At 37.1% G+C, this 22,424-nt stretch overlaps 1 protein-coding gene across 1 annotated transcript in view; it reads left to right on the top strand.

Annotated features, from left to right (window-relative positions):
* LOC307124389 (caspase b-like) overlaps positions 1 to 22,424 on the top strand; it is a 59,887-nt gene that overhangs the window by 10,755 nt on the left and 26,708 nt on the right. The window lies entirely within an intron of this gene.

Here is a 22,424-nt window from a genome sequence, read left to right as displayed (position 1 = left end):
TAGTCAAAGAAAAGCTTTTATTGACACCAGGCCCAGAAACGAGAGATCTCAGAATATGTCGACCACTGACGTAATAGGATGCAGAAGCGCCGCCTCAAGCCCCGCCCACCGACTCGTGGAGCTAAACGATGCCGGTTCCAGCTCACGTGCGTAAGACATTGTGTTTGTTCGCTTCATTTCACGGCGGAATCGATTGTAAACAAGATACAGGTCGAGACTGGATTTGCAGAAGGAGTGAGATTAAAACACAATGCTGTGCCTTCTATATTGGATTCGACAGGAATGGTGCAACGGTGAGTAAAACATGATTTTTTATATGTGTTTGTATTGCATTGTTACAGATGGTTTGATATCTATTGATTACATACCTTAGCACGCGGTCACAGGCTGGAGAAGGTGTTATTGGTTCATTCATGATCAGACTCGTACTTGTAACGCCAGCTCGCGGTTATATTCACTGATGATCGCCAAGTAATACAGAAATAACATTCCAATCAATCGCGGGTGGATGAGAGATGAATCATTGTGTTTGTTTGATAAAGATATTTTTCGAGCCCTATGAGCATTTTCCCACACGCTTTCAAAACAATTCCTCATGTGTACTGACAGGGGAGCTGAAGCTCCTTTAATATGCAAATGTTATCCAATCCTAGCAGTGGGAGTTTATTTCCAAGTCTTCGGTGTGACACGCCCATCAAAACTGATCGTTTTTCAGAGAGCCTCAAAACCAAGGCAGAAAATAGCCTATTACTTATTCATTATGATGTTTTTGAATGTTAAAACCACTCGAACGGCATAAGTTGACCTCAGATAACAGTATAAAAATATTTAAAAAGCCAGTTCATGACACCTTTAAGGGTACAGTTTTGTACCTCTAAGTCAGGGGTAGGCAAGTTCCTAGAGAGCTGATGTCCTGCAGAGTTTAGCTCCAACCCTACTAAGCCACCACAGTATAGAACCCATGGCTCCCAGCATGCATTGCAGCATTAAGTGTGTCATCATTGTTGAGATTCATAAGCTGATTCTTGATATCTGTGTGCGTCTAAACTTTTTCCTCCTAGAATGTATTTAAAAATCAAAATTCAGAATGTCTAATCTGTAGCAAGAAAGTATTCTTGGTGAATATTATATATTGACATTTATAGTTTAGTCAAACATTTTCTTCATGATAAGTTCTGTTATGGCTGCTTTTGATTTGAACATAATGTGTTTTATTAACACTGTAACAAAAACCACAAACTCACATAAAAGCCCAAGAGTCAAACTGCCCAACTAAACCAAACATGTTCAATAAAACATCAACATCTAAACCTCTGTTTATTCTCAATAAGAGCTTCTATAGATGTCTTTCAGGGTTGGAGTCAAAATCTGCAGGACAGTGACTCACTTGGACAAAACTTGCCTGCCCCTGCTCTAAGTAGAGGAAAACAATGGGATAATTGTACCCTAACGACCAATTGTGTACCTTTAAAGGTACAGTTATACATTTTGTTCCCCAAGGAACAAAATTGTACCTCCACTGTACCTTTTTTCTGAGAGTGTATGACGAATCGCATTTAATACTGTGATAAAATGCATTTACAAACCATCATCAGCATGGTCTGTGTGATCCAAGGACAGCAGTGTGTCATCTTTTGCTGTGCTTGTGCTTGTCTTTTTGAGTGTTTTGTTTGTTCTATATATTTTTTTAATATCATTGGTCAATTTATAATAGTGGTTCTTGTTGTATTAATGGTTTTATTTTGTTTTTCAAAACTCAAATTATACTGGATTTTAAACTAAAGCAAGGTTTTCACCTTGTTTGGACCTAAAACATAAACAATACCAATGCACTTTTGATTTGGCTGTTTCTATGATTCTTGCCTACTTAAACAGCTTTAGTTTTACTGTCAACAAGTGTTTGCATCTTATTAATATTGCAAGGAATAAAACTCAAAGGTTGTTTGATGCTATTGCGTGTTGTGCAAGTTCTTACAAGACTTTTGTGTTGTGCAAGACTTAGTTCTCAAAATACTTTCACTAACATTTCAGGACACATAATCTTGATAATGTAAACCTTTCAAACAGTAAATCATACAATGTCGTAAAACCTCTAAACTGTCATAAGGTTATGCATGTGAACGCAAACATTAAAATCCACATTTTAACATAACACACTTAAAAAGTACAAAGCAAGACATTTTGAAATATGCTGTATTCAAAGAAAACAAATATTCACTTTGCAATGTGTAAAATAATAATTTCATCAAACACTTCTCTTATCAAAGCTAAATAAAATATATAAATTCTATAAATTGTGAAAAAGATTGTCTGAACTGCCAAAATTTGCTGTAACTTAATTTTTAAATATACTGCTCAATAAATATATTGACATCACCAGTTAACAATTACTGTAAGTTACTGTATATTTTAAGTTAATTTCATACCTTATAAGAAGCAGTGACAACCCTTAGAAACTGGATGGAGATTAACTGGAAACTTCTCTTTCGGTAACAGTAAAAATGTAGCCTGGCTGATTGAACAGTGACGTTAAAAACTAGTTTGTCCTGCTTCTGTTGAAAGAAAACGTCTCTTCTTTTTTCACAGAAGTTCGAGGAGTCAGACCGCTGACATAAATATCCCCCACTGTCATTCATAACCTGCAGTGTTCAGTAAGGAACTTAAAAGGAAATAACAAATAAACAACTGTTACATTCTATTTATTTAAAATATAATTTTGTGCAAAGCTTTATGTTATTCATATTCTGTATATTAGAATTTATACATAGGTCTATATATTTTATAATAGGCCTATACACTACAAAAAATATATTTATCTTTATCTCTATAATTTACACCCACACATATGAAAATAGAGGCCTACATTATTTGTAACCCCATGTTCACATTATATAATATGGTATTATTGTCATTGTTAATATAGGCCTTGAAGCCTATTATATTTTTTATTTAAGTTTAAAAATAGTGTACAAAAGTAGCTTAAAAATTATATAAAAATCTATTGTTTTCGGACAGATTTGGCAGGTGGACACTAAGTGTGATTTTAAAAATGACTCAAAAAAGCATTTATGTCTAAATTTAAGATTTATGTATTTGAATTGCATATAAAATTTCATACTTAAAATAACTTACACCAAACCATTTAGTCAATTATAATAATAATAGCCTATTTGCTTATATTTACTTGAAAACACAATGATAATAGGAATAGGAATTAAAAGAAATTTTTGGCAAAGAAACATTTTACAATTTCATTTCAACATGAGAAGTGGGTCGGCTCGTTACATTTTTGCATATTATTTTCCTCCGTATAACTTTATTCAAACCCAGTCGGATTGCGCAATTTTAGCCTATTTTATTTCTTTATTTACATGACATTTGTTTTAGAATTCATCCAATCATTGGCCACACCTGCGAGAACTTCAGACTCTTTGTCCTATTGATTTGCTCTGAAACGAAAAAATGCTTTAACGTGTGTGAACCTGCAGGCTTATGGCACAACATATGGCAACACTCAGTCTTTGATTAGGCCTACTAATGAGAACGAAAGTGTAAAATATCGAGACAAGAGAATGCGAATTACATAGATATGATAAGACTAATCCCCAGCTAGCAATTAGGATCGGGCCGCTTCCGTAAAACCTGCGGCGCTGTCGGCTGAGTCGCGGCATCGGCGGAGTTGTGGCAGCCGCAATTGGGCCACGTCATTTTGCCAACTGCAGACAGGCACTTGTTCACTTTTGGCTCATAACAGAAACAAAACGCCGGCCAAAATATTTTTCTACCGGCCAACATCAGTTTTAAGATGTCAAAATATTTTTGTACCTGCTATTTTTAAGGTGTAGGCCTATAGTTAAACTATAATCCTGTGTTTATCAAAAGCCCGCCCACACTCTCATGCAGAACAATTCATTATGTTGGTGTGAAATAAACAGTTATATAAATGTAGAAATTAAAGTTAAAGCTCCAATCTCCTCCCCAAAATCCCGAAAAAACTAGTTAGAGACTAGTGACAGCTTCTCAGAGAAGCCGTCAATCTCAGCTGTCATGACGTCACACCCCCCGTTTTTATAGCATCAAGTAACTCACTAAAACTAAGCTTATTTAAAAAACAACCACTTGAAATGAAATCATCGTAATAAAAACTGCCTAAAATGACAGAAACCATATTTAAGAATTATTTGAAGTGTATTTGAATTGTTTAGTGCAGGGGTGTCCAAACTTTTTTTAAAGGGGGCCGGATTCGATGTTGTGGACATACCCGGGGGCCGGTCCCTTTTCTATTATATATATATATATATAGATAGATATAGATATAGATATTTAACAATATCTGTAAAACTTTCATCAACCAAAAAGTTTTAATGGGTGAAATTTTAATATTATTACGGAGTTAGAACTCTATTCTTATTTAAATTTAATAATTGCTCTATTTAGATCACCACAGGTAAAACCACACTACAAAACACGCTTTTCTGACTTGGTATTTCTGTCTTTTTTCCAGTCCAAATATCAAAAAGTTCTTAAATCAAGATGCTTTTACTAAGGAAAATTACATATTTTTTCTTGATTCCTGGGGGGAAAAATAAAAATGAATTGAGTTTTTGCTTGAAACAAACTAAATTATCTGCCAATGGATTAGAAAAATAATCTTCCAAAATCTTCCTTAAAGATTCCAAACAGAAACATTATTATTCTTACATTGGCAGATATATTTGCTTGTTTTAAACAAAAACTCACTTCAATTAAAGTTTATTTTCCAGAAAACAAGAAAAGTTAAATTACATTATATATTTTATCTCGTAACATCTTGATTTAAGAATTTTTTAGATATATTTAAACTAGAAACAGGACAAAAATACTAAATGACAGCATTTTTTGCAGTGCACACAAGGCAAAAAGTAATACATACATATATATATATATATCCATGATACATTCGAAATGTGAATTGTTGTTTGAAAATGATTTTGAATCGGCTCAGCTGATTTGCACGTTAGTGTTGTTTATTAAGTCAGCGCTATTTAACTGGATTTAAATTAAATCAAATCACAGAGAGATTCAGTACCGGAGACCTCAGCGCTGAACTCGAACACTTCTCACGGGCTTCGGAAGGCTGTTTAGTGGGCGCGTGATCGAGACACTCAACAGGTAAACACATTTGTTCAGAGTCAGAGCTCGCGAGTTGCGCAGAGCACAAGCAGTAGCGCTGTTTCGTTCCGCTTTGGGCGCTGTTTCCCTGGCCTAAAGTCTAGTACTGCCACCTTGCGGCGACATTGTGAAACTGCATGATTTGTAAATGATCCCTGGCGGGCCACATATAAAACACTTTAATAGACGCGCTGCGGGCCGTTTGAAATTCATCCCCGGGCCGCATTTGGCCCGCGGGCCGGACTTTGGACACCCCTGGTTTAGTGTGTCTCGCGTCCATTCTAATACATGGAAGGGTGGGGTTTAGGAGCTATACTGGGACCGGCCACCGGGCGGCGATCGAGACGCGGAAGCGTCAGTTTCTGACAGGAGCACTGCAGGCCTGGAACTCAACGACTGACGTGAATCATCCCTTTTCGATCCTGCGCTATTACGGTGAACTGAGGTAAGTCTTGTGTTCCATATTTCCTTAAGAGAACATCAATATTTCACGCCAAGCATGGTTTCAATAGAGTTCTCTTAACATCCTATGAATTGTACGTATTTCGAACTGTTGCTGATTAAATGTTGATTATCGGTCCGTTTAAATTTGTTTGTAACGTTAACGTTAGTTCAATTCGACATGTCCTTCCCTCCAGATGAAACGAAAATAAATTATTCACAAATCTAATTATTAAAACAACAACAGAACACTTGTTTATCATGTCTGAGTAAAGTAGTGCAAGTTGAGGGTACGTTAATATGAAATTGGCTCCGACTTGACGTGAACGAAGCTAGCTAACACTATTTAGCACGTGGCAAACATTGACTAGCTTGGCAAAGAATTTGTCGCACTCGCTAAGTAGCTGCACGATTATCCGGTTAAAATATTCTTAAATGACCATGATTAGGCCTATGTCTTTTATGCTCGTATTTCACATTGTGATCATGCATGGACAGTGCATATTTTGCCGCTGCCCATTGGCGTAGATTACGGGGACGAGATTTTAACAAACTAGTTCCCCACACTTTTAGCGGGTCGCCGGGATTCGAACCGGCACTAAAGACGGCAACCATTAAAGGGTAACTTCTGTGATTTAGCATTAGGCTTTGTATCAGTAGAAACCCGGTAGTTTATTCAAATTATGGTACTTTCCCCCCTCATATCCCTCTGAGACGAGAGAATTATGAAATTTGTTTTCTGGGAAAAATCCTCCGATGACGCAAATATAGTCATTTTGCGTCATCTGAGGATTTTTTGGCCAGATGCTAAAGACTAGCTACTAGATGGAGCTGTTCCGCATGTTATGTTCGTTATGACTGATTGGCGCATGATTGCGACAATAAATATTTTGTGTTTTTCAAGCCATCTCAAGGTATTTATTGACAAAGTATATGAATAAATCAGTGCTAACTGACAGCCCTTTTAATGTTTTAGTATCTTCTGCTTACTAAGGCTGCCTTTTTTTAATCAAAAATGATTAAAACTGTAATATTGTGAAATATATTTACAAATATAAAAAGCTGTTAAATGTAATTTATTTATTCCTGTGATCAAAGTGGAATTTTTCATCATTACTCTAGTCTTCAGTGTCACATGATCCTTCACAAATCATTTTCCTATGAGGATATGATTTGAAAACAGTTGCTTAAGTTGTGGAAACCATGATGCATTTTATTTTTCAGGATTTGATGAACAAAGTTCATTTTATTAAAACATTAAATAGAAATGTTTTGTAATAATGTCACTTGTGATCAATTTAATGCATGTTTGAATAATGTATTTTTTTAATCTTGCCACAAATGTTTGAATAGTATCGAGGTTTCCACAAATGAAGCAGCACAACTGTTTTCAACACTAATAATCCTAAATGTTTGTTAATAATCAAATCCTCATATTATAATTTCTGAAGGATCATGTGACACTGAAGACTGGAGTAATGATGATAATTTCAGCTCATCACAGGAATAAATTATAAATATTTTAACTCTTCACATAGATAACAGCTGCTTTACATTCGGATATTTCAGTTTTACTTTTTACTGCATTTTTTTTTGTTGCACCTTGCGGACTTTTAAAAATGTATTAACAAATACTGATTCAATCCAATAAAGAAACAAAGTCTTGATGAATAAGACATTAACTTATTCAATTCAAATTTTCTATTTAGTTCAAATTAATATCTTTTAAATTGACTAAATCAATGACAATTTCTTTTTTTCCTCAGGTAATCTTGCTTTTGCTGTTCCATTTTAACAAACACTTCTAAGGTAAGAATGGCTGATCAAATACATTCTTTCAAATCTAATCTGAGACGCAAGGCAGTTAAATCTGTGTCTAACTTGTTGCAAGGTATTGATAATCTTGTTGATGATGATCTGACTGATGACAACACTGTACATGACTTAGACGTTGTTGTAAACTGTGATGACACTTTGGTATATGTGTGATGAGATTAAAAAATAGTTTTCTTCTTTTCTTTTAGCACACCCCACCTGTACATGGCACACAGGACAGGTCTTGTGAGGAGGCTGTGCCCAAAGTTAGAAATTCTGTAGGTCTGTGGGCTTCTCCCCCTTCAGCGAACATCCCAGCAGCTAGTCCACCACCGTGGTCTTCAGTCTCCACTACCAACTGCCCTAGTCAATGGGCCACACTCCTACTGACACCCAAACCCATGCAGCAGCTGGCAGAAGTCAGTCATCAGGCCAAAATGGATATCAAGTAAGAGGGGCAAGAAAGCTATTCTATAGCTCATGGAAACAAAAATTCACTTTGGTATATGTGTGATGAGATTAAAACATATTTTTCTTCTTTTCTTTTAGAACACCCCACAAGTACATGACGCACACAACAGGTCTTCTCGGGAGGCTGTGCCTACAGGTAGGAATTCTACAAAGTGATCTTTTTCAGTTTACTCTTGACATATCCACGTACAATGTTTTGCTACTAATTTGATATGCCTGCTTTTACTTGTTTTACAGCAATTGCCAAGGAGATCCTCATACAGAGAAAAAAAAAAAAATTCCAGCAGTCAAGCGGTTCCAGACATCATGCCAGACCCAACACATTTTGGGCTCCCACTTTCAACTATTGAGGAGCTACAACGTTTGGAAGAGACATTAAAGAATCCAGAGGAGAAGAAGAATTTGGTGAGTTAAATGATGCATTAATCAGAATTTCGTCATTAGAATCGTTTATAAATATGTTGGTATTAACAAAGTTTGTCACATGATCTTTCAGAAATCATTCTTGTATGCTGATTTGATGCTCAAACATTTACTATTTATTATCAGTGTTAAAAAAAACATTTTTTGCTGCTTAATTTGTGGAAACAATGATAGACTAACAATCAAACATTTGTAGAAAGATTTAAAAGAGAGAAATCAATACTTTAATTCATCATTCATTAAAGTGATAAGTGACTTTAAAATGTTACAAAATGTATATTTAATCAATGCTTTAATACATGTAATATTTTTGATACATACAAGTAAATGCTGTTCATTTAATTTTTATACCCCAAAGAATCCTGAACAATAATATACATCCAAATTAAGTTTTGGTGGTTGCTGAGTAACATCATGGTCATGCTGCCCTCTTCTGTCTTTTGTTTTTCTCAGATGCAGTCCGCCGGAATGCCCTGACCAAAGACTCTACTGAAAAGGAAATGGAGCTCCTCATCACCAGGTGGCTGCAGCGAGCCTCTGATCGGGATGGTGGCCGAAGCCAGAGGGCGAACACAGGCAGACCAGCTAGAGACAACTCAAACGGAGTGTGCCAGAATTAAATGTTTTAAAGTTAAATATTGTAAAATAGTAGCTATTTGAACTCCATGTTGAATTTACAATAATTCTGTGATTATCTCAATGTTATTAAAATAAATATATTTTTTTTTGGTCTGAATCACAAGCCCCGTTTTTGAATAAAGCACACTTTACCTTTTTCAATAAAAAAATTAATTGAACATGAAAACTGTCTCTCTTGTGCTGTTTTATTTTCAGTTTATATTGCATAATGAACGGCTGCTCAGAAATGTAATTATTAACCTGACATGAGTGTAAATAATTAAAGTTTAAATAAGCCCGAACATGGAACTGGATAGGAGGGGGGGCTTTACGTCCTCACTCGGGGTTCCGCAATCGGGCCGCTTTAAAACCGAGGGCTCGGGCCGCTTTATAACTGAGGGCTCGGGCCGCTTTATAACCGAGGGCTCGGGCCGCTTTATAACCAAGGGCTCGGGCCGCTTTAAAACTGAGCGCTCGCAGAGCAATCGGACCTAGATTCAAGCCGAGGAACGGCCGAGTGTTTTAGCCTTAATTGGGCCGCTTTCGGCCCGCACAATTTTTGCTACCTGGGTCGTTGCAGACTTGCAATACACTTCCAATAAACTGCAGGACCTTTTTAAGGCGGTCAGAACAAACAATGTAATCTGATTATATTCTCAACCCTTTCACTCTCCGCTCTATAACGGGAAACGGTGCGTTCTCTTCGCCATCAGTTTTTACGCGGAGGAACGCAAATTTCTTAACGCTTTAAAGCATCGCAAAAAAAATGTTTCCTCCGATCTAATAATAACACAAATCTAATATCAGATATTGGAAGAATAGGTCAAAGTGTATTATAGGATGCTCAATACTCACGCGTCTCTGGTTGAACAGAAGTGTGTGTAGAGTCTGCGCTTACTTCACTTCTTCTGAGGGTTTCGCTTTCTCTTTGTTCCTGTCCGTCCCACATTTGAGCGCGCGACCCTTCTAAACATCCCATGACAGAAACTTCTGTAAGGAACTGTAAATCAGCGAATCATCTGTAAGCATTCGAGACAATTGCTTAAACTATAGTGTATAAAACGAGCTGAGATTATCCTCCGACATTTTATCGAAGATCAGAAGGAAATACGGTCACATAAAAAATAAAAAAATCTCCTTATTTGTGTTTTTGAGGTTAATCGTGGTTCATGCAAAGCTTTGCAATGAGTTGCTTTGATTCTAACACTAAAAATCACACGTGCCAAATCAGACAGAAAACAAACTTTTATATACATTTTTACACTATTTTTGATCACAAACTGAAATAATAATAGTAATAATTATATAGGCTACTGGTCTAACAGAACAGTCACTGACAGACGCGCGCGATCATTTCTGTGTTCTTGCTCTACTTCATCTGCCAGTAAACGCCTCGCTCTAATAGCTCTGCTGCCGCCATGTTTGCAACACCTGGATGCGATGATTGACAGGGCAGGGCGGAGACTTGATCGGCTCGGATTACATTTTCAATTCCATATTGAATTTTGCTACATTCATTGCGGGACATATAATGAAAATACAATCACAAATATCTTAACTGTGAGTGTAAATGCAATTAAGAAAAATAACATTTAAATGATCATTTTGCTACAATTTTTGCTTGAACATGTTTAAACACATCTAATCATTTCTGTAATACAGAACATTTTCAATTTCATTTTGCAACTTATAAAGCGTTAACATATGTATTTAAATGATACGTTAAAACTAGTGTAGGAAATAGCAAATGTCAATTATATATTTCAAATTGAATTACCATTTTGCTCCAAATGTTGTACACGTTATGGAAAATGAAAATTTAACTGAAATGCATTGCCATTTTGCATATTGCATTGCAAATTGCAAATTGCTGCACTTAAAGGGGCTATATGCAACTTTTTCCCCAAAATAAACGTAACAATAGCCTTTTTATTTTACCATTTATGACTCAAACATCTCCTGATGAGCATACTGACACCTTGTCCGCTCACAGTGGGTGCACCTATAAGCCTGTATCCTATTTTTCCTATTTTCTGGCGGGTCGTCTTTTCCCGCGCTGTCTGCGGATGTGACGTCACCACCGCTGCGAGAGCGAGCAGAAAATAAGAGCAGTTCTGTTTTTTGGCCACAGGTGTCAGTCGCGAGTTTAAATTTCAGAAAAACGCATATAGCCCCTTTAAGCTTCCATAGGTCACCAGCTCTGTATCTCGTGTTTGGGCGTTCAGCACGGAGGCTACTTCTTTTGATTTGAGTTTTAATAGTCGCTAATAGTTTTTGTGCGCAAAAAAACCCTAAATAACGACTTATATAGTGATGAGCAATTTCAAAACACGGCATCATGAAGCTTCGAAGTGTTATGAATCAGTCGATTAAGCGGTTTGGATCGCCAAAGTCACGTGATTTCAGCAGTTCGGCGGTTTGACACGCGATCCGAATCATGATTCGACTCACTGATTCATAACGCTTCAGGATTTTCCATAAAACATCAACCTAAACTTCTAAACCTCTGTTAATTCTCAAAAAGAACTGTAGACAAATGACAGAAATAAAGTCAGTCTGGTTTATAATAAGAGATAATTAATGTCTTTTCAGTTGATGTCGTCTAAAGCTGTGGCTGAAGTCAGTTGTAGTTCTTGTGTTTCAGTGATTCTGCTCATTATCATCAGGTGTCTTCAATAATCAAACAATCATCACTCAATCAATCACTTAAGTATCTTATTAACTCTAACACTGCTTCAGTGTTACTTTAACACCTGCTGGTGGTTCCCATATGAACACAGAGCTGTGATAATTCAACACCGGGGAATTTACTGTGCATAGTTTTAACATCAATGAATAACCTGAATGTGATTCATATTTGTCAGTCATTCATGAATGAAAGGCAAGATTTATGTAATAGAACACAGTAAAATGCCCACGTTAAATTAACATTTAACACGTGATCTCTAAATGGCATTTTACCAGAAAATACCACATTTGTGACCCTGGACCACAAAACCAGTCATGCGTCTCACGGGTATACACTGCAAAAAATGCTCTTCTTACTTAGTATTTTTGTCTTGTTTCTAGTCGAAATATCTAAAAACTCTTAAATCAAGATGCATTTACTAGATAAGTAAAATGACATAATTTCTCTTGTTTTCTTGAAAATAAAATCAAAATGAAGTGAGTTTTTGCTTAAAACAAGCTAAATTATCTGTCAAAGGGGTGAGAAAAATAATCTTCAAATAATCTATGATATTTGGACTGAAAAAAAAAAAAAACACTAAATTAGAAGAGCATTTTTTGCAGTGTATATTTGTGGCAATAGCCAAGAATACATTGCATTTGGTCAAAATGATCCATTTTTCTTTTATGCCAAATTTTTTTAGGATATTCAGTAAAGATCATGTTCAGTGAAGATATTTTGTGAATTCCCTACAGTAAATATAAAAAAAAAATATTAATATGCATTGCTAAGGACTTCATTTGGATAACTTTAAAAGAGACTTTCTCAATATTTTGATATTTTTTGCACCCTCAGATTCCAAATTTCCAAATAGTTGTAGTATATTGACCAAATATTTTCCTATCGTAACAAACAAAGAGTTGATGGACCCCATTGACTTCCATAGTATGGGACAAAAAAATCAGTAGGGCCCGTCAACTCTTTGGTTACTGACATTATTCAAAATATCTTCTTTTGTCTTCAGCACAACAAAGAAATTCATACAGGTTTGGAACAACTTAAGGGTGAGTACTTGGGTGAACTATCCCTTTAACATTTTCAAGTGTGTGTGTGTGTGTGTGTGTGTGTGTGTGGGGGGGGGGTAGGTTACTTGGAACTTATCAATCAACATTACAGCGCGCACCCTCAGGCTGAATTAGACAAGGACAGTAGAACTCTGCCAAACGTGTCTGCCAATGAGTTCAGCACAGACGTAAAACTTACAAGCAGTTAGTCATAACAAGTTAGAACAACGACCTAATCTAAGGAGTCGCTACTGCCAGAAAGGTAAGTCAAGCCACATTTATTTAGACTATGGCTTGGAATCTGCTTTATTAATAAACAACAGTGTTTGCGTCTTTTCAATTATAGTTACAATAAAATTTTAACTAAAGCAGTTGTACAGATGACAAGTGTCATTAAGTTTAATTATTAAGCAACCTATAGTTTCAGGAAGTCCACAGCTGCAACACTTTTACATTGTAGTTAATATTAATTGTCTTAGCTTAGGTCTCTCTCTCTCTCTCTCTCTCTCTCTCTCTCTCTCTATATATATATATATATATCTCTCTTTAGCAAGTCCTTTCTGTTGAGAATAGAATACAATTACAAAGTGTGTTCTGAATTAACGGTTTACAAAAAAAAGTCCCGCAATTTCCATCTGTATAAGTGCTCGGTGAAGAGCGTCAAAAATGTCTATTGACAACATGTTTTTTGAAGCACTGATTATTGTAGCCAATCGTTGAGCGCGTGAACACAATGACCAATCAGAGGTGTTTTAGAATCCGCTCAACAGCGCTCAAAATGCTAGAGGGAAATGCTGGTATCGTCACATTTTTAACATTTCAGTACCGACACTACTACATATTATCAGCACATAAATAGTATAATTCGATTACATGCATAAATTATAATAAATATTGAGTAAAATAGCACTGTCAATCAATTCATTTTTATCAGTTTCATTGTATATGTTCATTTAAAATATATTTTCAGCAGTCTCAGCATTCCCCAGTTTTATTAGATGGCGACATGCGTTTTTAGTAAATTCAACTTATGTTTTAAGTTATACGAGATTGAACTCGATTTTTTAAATTAGTTTAAAGGGATAGTTCACCCAAAAACGAAAATCTGATGTTTTTCTGCTTACCCCTAAGGCATCCAAGAGGTGTCTTCGTTTCTTCAGTAGAACACAAATGAAGATTTTTAAATTCAACCGTTGCTGTGTGTCAGTCATATAATGCTTGTCAATGGGGTCTAATTCTATTAGAGTAAAAAAAACATGGACAGACAACTTCAAATTAAACCCCGCGGCTCGTGAAGACACATTGATGTCTTAAGACACGAAACGATCGGTTTCTGAGAGAAACCGAACGGTATTTATGCAAATATATCACCTCATATCAGACGAACACTTCAGCTCTCCAGACTGCCATCACTTCCCGTGAGTGAGGTCAAAATTCCGGCCAGGTCATAGATATATACATAGATTCCTCATTCGAGCGATCCACGCCATGATCCACGCAGGTACTAATGAGGTATCTATGTATATATCTATGACCCGGACGCTATTTTGACCTCACTCACGGGAAGTGATGGCAGTCTGGAAAGCTGAAGTGTTCGTCTGAAATGAGGTGATATATTTGCATAAATACCGTTCGGTTTCTCTTAGAAACCGATCGTTCCGTGTCTTAAGACATCAATGTGTCGTCACGAGCCGCGGGGTTTAATTTGAAGTTGTCTGTCTTGTGAAATGACTTGTATATCAAGTCAATAAGCAACAGATGAATGATGACATTCTTAATACACACACACACACATGGAGAATAATCTCAAATTATTTTACACTTTGTTGTTTAAACAAGTTACGCAAATTACTTTTTATTGCATACACTCGGGCGATGCCATTTTTGGCTCCCTGAAGAACCGTTTTGTGAAAGGTTAATTAAAGAACCATTCTTTTCTAACCATTTTATAGTCTAAAGATCCTTTTTACACTATAAAGAACCTTTTGTGCAATGGAAGGGTTCTTTGGATATTAACGGTTCTTCATGGAACCATACACCATGCCAAAGAACCATTATTTTTAAGAGTGTAGGCTAAAGCAAGGTCATTCGCAATGCTGATTATTCACAGTTTTTTACAGAAGTTGTCATAAATAATGTTAAAGTGGTATGGGAAGCAGGAAAAAAAGAGGATATTTTGAAAAGCTTGCACACTTTTCAAAAGTGGCAAGTGTGGGCGAGACAAAAGACAAAAAAATGTAGTATTTCTGGAAAAACCTTGAAAAAGCAAACCTCCCAAATAAAGTACAAGGAAGTGCAGACAGACTCTACACGGAATTTTGCTCAACAAGAGATGTTAGTAGCCTATATACACAGTAAAATCCCCAGAGTTAAATTAACACTGCTCAGAGCACATATGGTCCCACTCTACAGAGTGTTAAAGTAACACTGAATCAGTGTTAAGTTAATGAGATAATTAAGAGATTAATTAAGTGATGATTGGCCATTAGTGATGAAAACCTGATGATAATGAGTAGAATCACTGAAGGAAAGAGAAAAAGAAAAACACAAGAACTACGACTGACTATAAAAAAGACATTACATTTCTGAAGATCTCAGCAGAGGAGGATTAAACAACTCCACAAACAGCATTACCAGCTTCACACATCACTAACCAGACTGACTTTATTTCTGTCAGACGTCTCTTATTGAGAATTAACAAATGTTTTGTTTGATTTTGTTGTGAAAATTGTTAGTTTTTAATGTGACCATCATGGTGATCAGTGTTTTCTTTAGTTGGGCAGTTTGATGACTTTTTAACATTAGTGTTTCTCTGTCTGCTGTAACTGAGTTTGCTATAGCAAGAGTAAACACAATCAGATGCTGTCGGCTGCTCGATGATGAGAATATGATCATTGTATAATGATTTAATTCATTGATTTTATGACTGAGTATGAGCAATATACTATTCACTTTTTTTATTGTGATTTTAGAAAAGATCCAACACTGTTTTAATCAGAAAAGCTGAATAAGTTTTGCAACCGATTGTACACTAATCGTTTCTAACTCCTGCGAGATGAACTCACACACAGACATCAAGAATCTGCCTATGAATCTCAACAATGGTGACATGCTTCATGCCACAATGCATTCTGGGAGCCATAGATGAGTTTTGCGTGATGCACCCAGAATGCATTGTGGCATGAAGCATGTCACCATTGTTGAGATTCATAGGCAGATTCTTGATATGTGTGTGTGAGTAAAACTCGCAGGAGTTAGAAGTGCTTATTGTGTGATGTGTTATTAAACCGCAGTACAAATGTTACGTAAAATTTTTTTGATAATTGTTTAGTTTCTCTGATGATAACATTGCTGGATCTTCTGCCCTAGAATCACAATGCTCCTATAATCAATGACTTTCAGGGGATCAGCAAATAAGGCACTATATGATGATAACAACTGTATCATAAACAACAAGCGTCAAGATTTTCTTGCCATTTTCACCGTAACGAACAGTTACAGCAGCCAGAGAAAAACTTATGTTGACAAGTCAAGGGTCAAGAGCCCAATTAAAGCAAACACTAATCACAATAATGGTAACTTCAAACAACTTTAATTTTCAATAAAACATCAACATCTAAACCTCAATAAGAGCTTCTGTAGTCATCTGATAGAAATAAAGTCAGTCTGGTTAGTAATGTGTGAAGCTGGTAATGCTGTTTGTGGAGTTGTTTAATCCTCCTCTGCTGAGATCTTCAGAGATTTAATGTCTTTTTAATAGTCAGTCGTAGTTCTTGTGTTTTTCTTTTTCTCTTTCCTTCAGTGATTCTACTCATTATCATCAGGTGTTCACCACTAATGGTCAATTATCACTTAATTAATCTCTTAATTATCTCATTAACTTTAACACTGATTCAGTGTTACTTTAACACTCTGTAGAGTGGGACCAAATGTTCTCTGAGCAGTGTTAATTTAACTCTGGGGATTTTACTGTGTAGCAAATTATTAGTTTATAAGTACTTATTTTGCATTAGTTACTTAGAAAGATATTTTGGGAGAATAAGATGACATTGTTTGTTCTGAACACCTAGAAAACACCATAGAAAAAAGCAATGTAGCTTATAGAGCTTATTCAGAGCAGCGCCATGACAGGTCTTACCGTGTTTTCAATGGCATCCGCTGTAAAAAGCTCCTAGATCACTTGTAATTTTCCGCAGCTCAGGAGTTTTTTGTCTACTGAAATTCATTGGAAATATATTTTTGCAGTGTTTCATCAGCAGAACAACCCAAAACACATGAAATAACAGCACAACCCACTGAAGAGATGAATGTCTTGATTGATGTTGATGTTGAATTGAAACAGAAGTTTCAGTATCTACAGAAGTTCTTATTGAGAAATAAGGTTGATGTTGAATTGAAAATATGGTGATATGCCATTATGGTGATCAGTGTTTCATTTATTTGGCCAGTTTGACTCTTGGCTTTTGATATCAGTTTGTGGTTTTTGTAACAGTGTCAAACACATAATTTGTTGCGAAAGAAGCCATAAACAAAGATGGTCATATGATATTTCTTTCAACATCATAAAGGCCTCGCTTTCATTCCCGTTAAAAATCGGTGATGGTGCTGCTATGAAAAAGGTCTATTGGAATATTGCAAGTCTGCAACAGTAGCCACGTTTACATGTGCACTTTTTTGTCATTCCGATTAAAATCTTTCCAATTGAAAGATTCGCTGGACTGTTTACATGAGACGTTATCTAAACCGATCTGGTGTGTGCTGACTTTCAGTCGGAATCGTTTTGTGACATGCGCACACAGTTTGTCTGCCACATCAGATTCGTAACGTTAGTATCGTGGATCAATAGTTCTGTGTTGGTAATTTTTATATTTATTTATTTTTCTGTGGGCGGACATGCAGTAGTTTAAACTAATTTATGTCCTATACAATGGCTATTTCAACAGCTGTGAATGATGAATGCAGAATCACAATTAATTCAATTCATTTATTTTGAAAAACACAACATTAACTATAATGCACCCAAATTATTAATAAAAACATAGGATATACGGTGAAACATGAATGAAAGCATTCGAGACGTGCTCCGCATCATTAGTAGGCTACTAAACGCATAGATATTTCAGATGATTAACCAATTTGAGTTAAGTTGTTTAACTTTTTTTTTATATTACGAGAAATAAAATGTTGACACGTCCTCTTCAGCAGCTTGAATGTTCCCCTTTGCCATGGCAACTCACAAAGGCCAGCAGGACTTATACAGTTTTATAAAAGCTATTCATTATTTGTTGTAAAGTGTAAGAATCACCTCAGAAAAATGTATTATTCTGTCAGGCGCAGTTGAAGCCTACAGGACAAACGCTGTCAAGATGAGATGGTGTAGCCAGGCTATGTCTGTGTCATTATTCCAACATCATGTTCATAACATGTTACGAAATAAAAAGTTTAATACCTCAGAAAAATGAACTTTCCTCTCTTTTAAACATTAGCCTGGTGTGAGCGCGGCGCACACTCTTCAGTTGAGGAGGCACGCGCTGTATATCACGTCACAGAAAGACGTGCACTCACAGTAATCGGATCAGGTCGTTTACATGGTGGAATTATTCGTCTGATCAGTTCATGAAAAGGTTTATCCCACCCCTCTCAAACCGATTACAATTTAATTCGGTTTGGCCATTTTTATTCCGATTCAGGTGTTTACATGGAGCATTTTCATTCGGATTGGACTTTTAAACCGATTACAGTGCTCCATGTAAACGTACCTAATGTGTCTTTTACATTTAACTCTAAATCCTATTTATGTCACTCACATTCTTGTCTCCATATGTTAAATATGTGTCCTCTTTATTAAAGGATTAGTTCAAAATGAACATTTCCTGATATTTTACTCACCCCCATCTCATCCAAGATGTTCAAGTCTTTCTTTCTTCAGTGGAAAAGAAATTAAGTTGTTTGAGGAAAACATTCCAGGATTTTTCTGCACATAATGGACTTCAATGGGAATTAATGGTTGAAGGTCCAAATCAATGCAGTTTCAAAGGAAGGGCTTCAGAGTCTCTGCACGATCCCAGACGAGGAATAGGGTCTTATCTAGACAAACCATCTGCCATTTTCAATCTCGTCAGAAAGGTCACGCTAGACATAGGCGGAAGTACTGGCCCATGTTTAAAAAGCGCACATGCGAAGACTAATACAAACGTCCTTTAGCAAAAAAAGGTTAAACAAAAGGTTTGTATTAGTCTTCGAAAGTTCACTTGGGGCGACCTTTCCGACGTGATTGAAAATGTGGCCGATGGTTTGTCTAGATAAGACCCTATTCCTCGTCTGGGATCAGTCAGAGCCTCTGAAGCCCTTCCTTTGAAACTGCATTGATTTGGACCTTCAACCGTTGGTTCCCATTGAAGTCCATTATGTGCAGAAAAATCCTGAAATGTTTTCCTCAAAAAACTTAATTTCTTTTCCACTGAAGAAAGAAAGAACATCTTGGATGAGATGGGGGTGAGTAAATTATCAGGAAATTTTCATTTTGAAGGGAACTAATCCTTTAATCAAAAGCAATATTTGTGTAACGTAGCCTTGTTTCTGCGCGCAAAGGAATAGTTTTGCTGTAGGTTCATGTAGGGCTGTCTTTCCACTGCTATGTCGACGGCACTGCGGTGGGAGGCAAGGGTGGCACAGCCAACCCAACATTTTCAGGTGAAAATGGGAGGAAGATTTAATGTTATTAATTTCATGTCTCAGAACGTGTATTTATTGTTTGTAATGTCACCTCTGTAAGTGTATCCACTGTGCTCTTCCGAGTCTGAGGGGATAGAGAAGGAGAGGGGGAGGCAAATCCATAGCCAGAGACTTGTGCCTCCTTTAGTGAAAAAAAAACAATCACCATTGAGTATTTCACTTTGAGCGATTAGGAGTGTTGAGAAAAGAAACATGGCAGAGGAGGCTAGCCTCCCTTGGTATATCAACGAATCATAAAAGAGATGTAAATTACATGATATTAGTTTGAACTGCTACCGCTGATGTACAAACTGATGTGTTGAGAAGGGGAAGACTGCAGACCGGGAACAGGCAGACATACGCCCCTGTTGTTCCTGATGCGGCCAGTAGGGGAATTTACGGCAAATCATTAAAATCGAGGCTCGAAACTTACACAATCAGTTATGATGGCCATAAATGTTGACTAATTGAGTGGTTTACATTAATTGATTACATTAATATATCAGATAGACAGTGTAATGGCTGTACAGAAGTGACTTGTCAATAGCGGAGAAGAACCCACGTAATAAAACAAAAATCCATGAAGTCATGAATTAAAGACTTTGAACTCCTGTTAGTTCCTGATGATTTATGAGATATTAAAGCATGTAGTAATGCATAAGTCAAGCATGAATTAGTTCATGAATTCATGACAATTTATGTACCCTTACCGTAAAGTGTTACCGATCATTCATATATATTTTCTTTCTGTAAGGGAGTTCACCTAACCTCCATTTATATCCTTGAACTCCTGCTTTTCTGAATGAAACATGTGGAGTTTAACTGCATCGCAAACTATTATTAATAGTTTTGCTTGTTATATGAACTGCTTTAACAACACAATTAGTGAATAATAGTTCCGGAATCAAGACTGTTTTGTCCTTTTTCTCCTAGTGACAGAAAATGGACCCTGCTAAAAAACCAATGATGGACGCTCTTGAGCAGCTTATGAATGCAGATTTCAAAAGGTTCATCTGGCACCTGTGGAATGGTGTAGCATTAGACATCGATCCTATTCCTCAATCAAAGTTTGAGAACGCTGATCGCCAGGATGTGGTGGATCTCATGGTGAAGCACTACAGTGCAAATGCTGGGACTGTTGCAGTACAAGTGCTGTGCAGCATCCACCATAATGATCTCGCAAAGAAACTCAATTTGAAACTTCAGGAAGGTAAAGAAAAACAATGAACACTGGTTTATGATTTAGTGTATATCATTCATTGTCATTCCATGCAGACAAAAAATAGTTACACAAAAACTACTCAAACACTGGGTTGTTACGTCTGACCCAGGATCTGGGTTACACAAAAACTACCCAAACACTACGTTGTTACGTCTGACCCAGGATCTGTGTAACACCAAAACTACCCAAACACTGGGTTGTTACGTCTGACCCAGGATCTGAGTAACACAAAAACTACCCAAACACTGGGTTGTTACGTCTGACCCAGGATCTGAGTAACACAAAAACTACCCAAATACTGGGTTGTTACATCTGACCCAGGATCTGGGTAACACAAAAACTACCCAAACACTGGGTTGTTACATCTGACCCAGGATCTGAGTAACACAAAAACTACCCAAACACTTGGTTGTTACGTCTGACCCAGGATCTGGGTTACACAAAAACTACCCAAACACTGGGTTGTTACATCTGACCCAGGATCTGGGTTACACAAAAACTACCCAAACACTGGGTTGTTATGTCTGACCCAGGATCTGAGTAATACAAAAACTACCCAAACACTGGGTTGTTACGTCTGACCCAGGATCTGGGTAACACAAAAACTACCCAAACACTGGGTTGTTACATCTGACCCAGGATCTGGGTAACACAAAAACTACCCAAACACTGGGTTGTTACGTCTGACCCAGGATCTGAGTAACACAAAAACTACCCAAACACTGGGTTGTTACGTCTGACCCAGGATCTGAGTAACACAAAAACTACCCAAATACTGGGTTGTTACATCTGACCCAGCATCTGGGTAACACAAAAACTACCCAAACACTGGGTTGTTACGTCTGACCCAGGATCTGTGTAACACAAAAACTACCCAAACACTGGGTTGTTACGTCTGACCCAGGATCTGTGTAACACATAAACTACCCAAACACTGGGTTGTTACGTCTGACCCAGGAACTGAGTAACACATAAACTACCCAAACACTGGGTTGTTATGTCTGACCCAGCATCTGGGTAACACAAAAACTACCCAAACACTGGGTTGTTACATCTGACCCAGGATCAGGGTAACACAAAAACTACCCAAACACTGGGTTGTTACGTCTGACCCAGGATCTGAGTAACACAAAAACTACCCAAACACTTGGTTGTTACGTCTGACCCAGGATCTGGGTTACACAAAAACTACCCAAACACTACGTTGTTGTCTGACCCAGGATCTGAGTAACACAAAAACTACCCAAACACTCGGTTATTACGTCTGACCCAGGATCTGAGTAACACCAAAACTACCCAAACACTGGGTTGTTACATCTGACCCAGGATCTGGGTAACACAAAAACTACCCAAACACTGGGTTGTTACGTCTGACCCAGGATCTGAGTAACACAAAAACTACCCAAACACTGGGTTGTTACGTCTGACCCAGGATCTGAGTAACACAAAAACTACCCAAACAATGGGTTGTTACGTTTGACCCAGGTTCTGAGTAACACAAAAACTACCCAAACACTGGGTTGTCACGTCTGACCCAGGTTCTGAGTAACACCAAAACTTCCCAAACACTGGGTTGTTACGTCTGACCCAGGATCTGAGTAACACAAAAACTACCCAAACACTGGGTTGTTACGTCTGACCCAGGATCTGAGTAACACAAAAACTACCCAAACACTGGGTTGTTACGTCTGACCCAGGTTCTGAGTAACACAAAAACTACTCAAACACTGGGTTGTTACGTCTGACCCAGGATCTGGGTTACACAAAAACTACCCAAACACTACGTTGTTACGTCTGACCCAGGATCTGTGTAACACCAAAACTACCCAAACACTGG

Source organism: Gobio gobio (assembly GCF_949357685.1).
Source record: "Gobio gobio genome assembly, chromosome: 3".
In the NCBI taxonomy this organism is placed as follows: domain Eukaryota; kingdom Metazoa; phylum Chordata; class Actinopteri; order Cypriniformes; family Gobionidae; genus Gobio; species Gobio gobio.
This window is presented reverse-complemented; position numbering and strand designations above follow the sequence as displayed.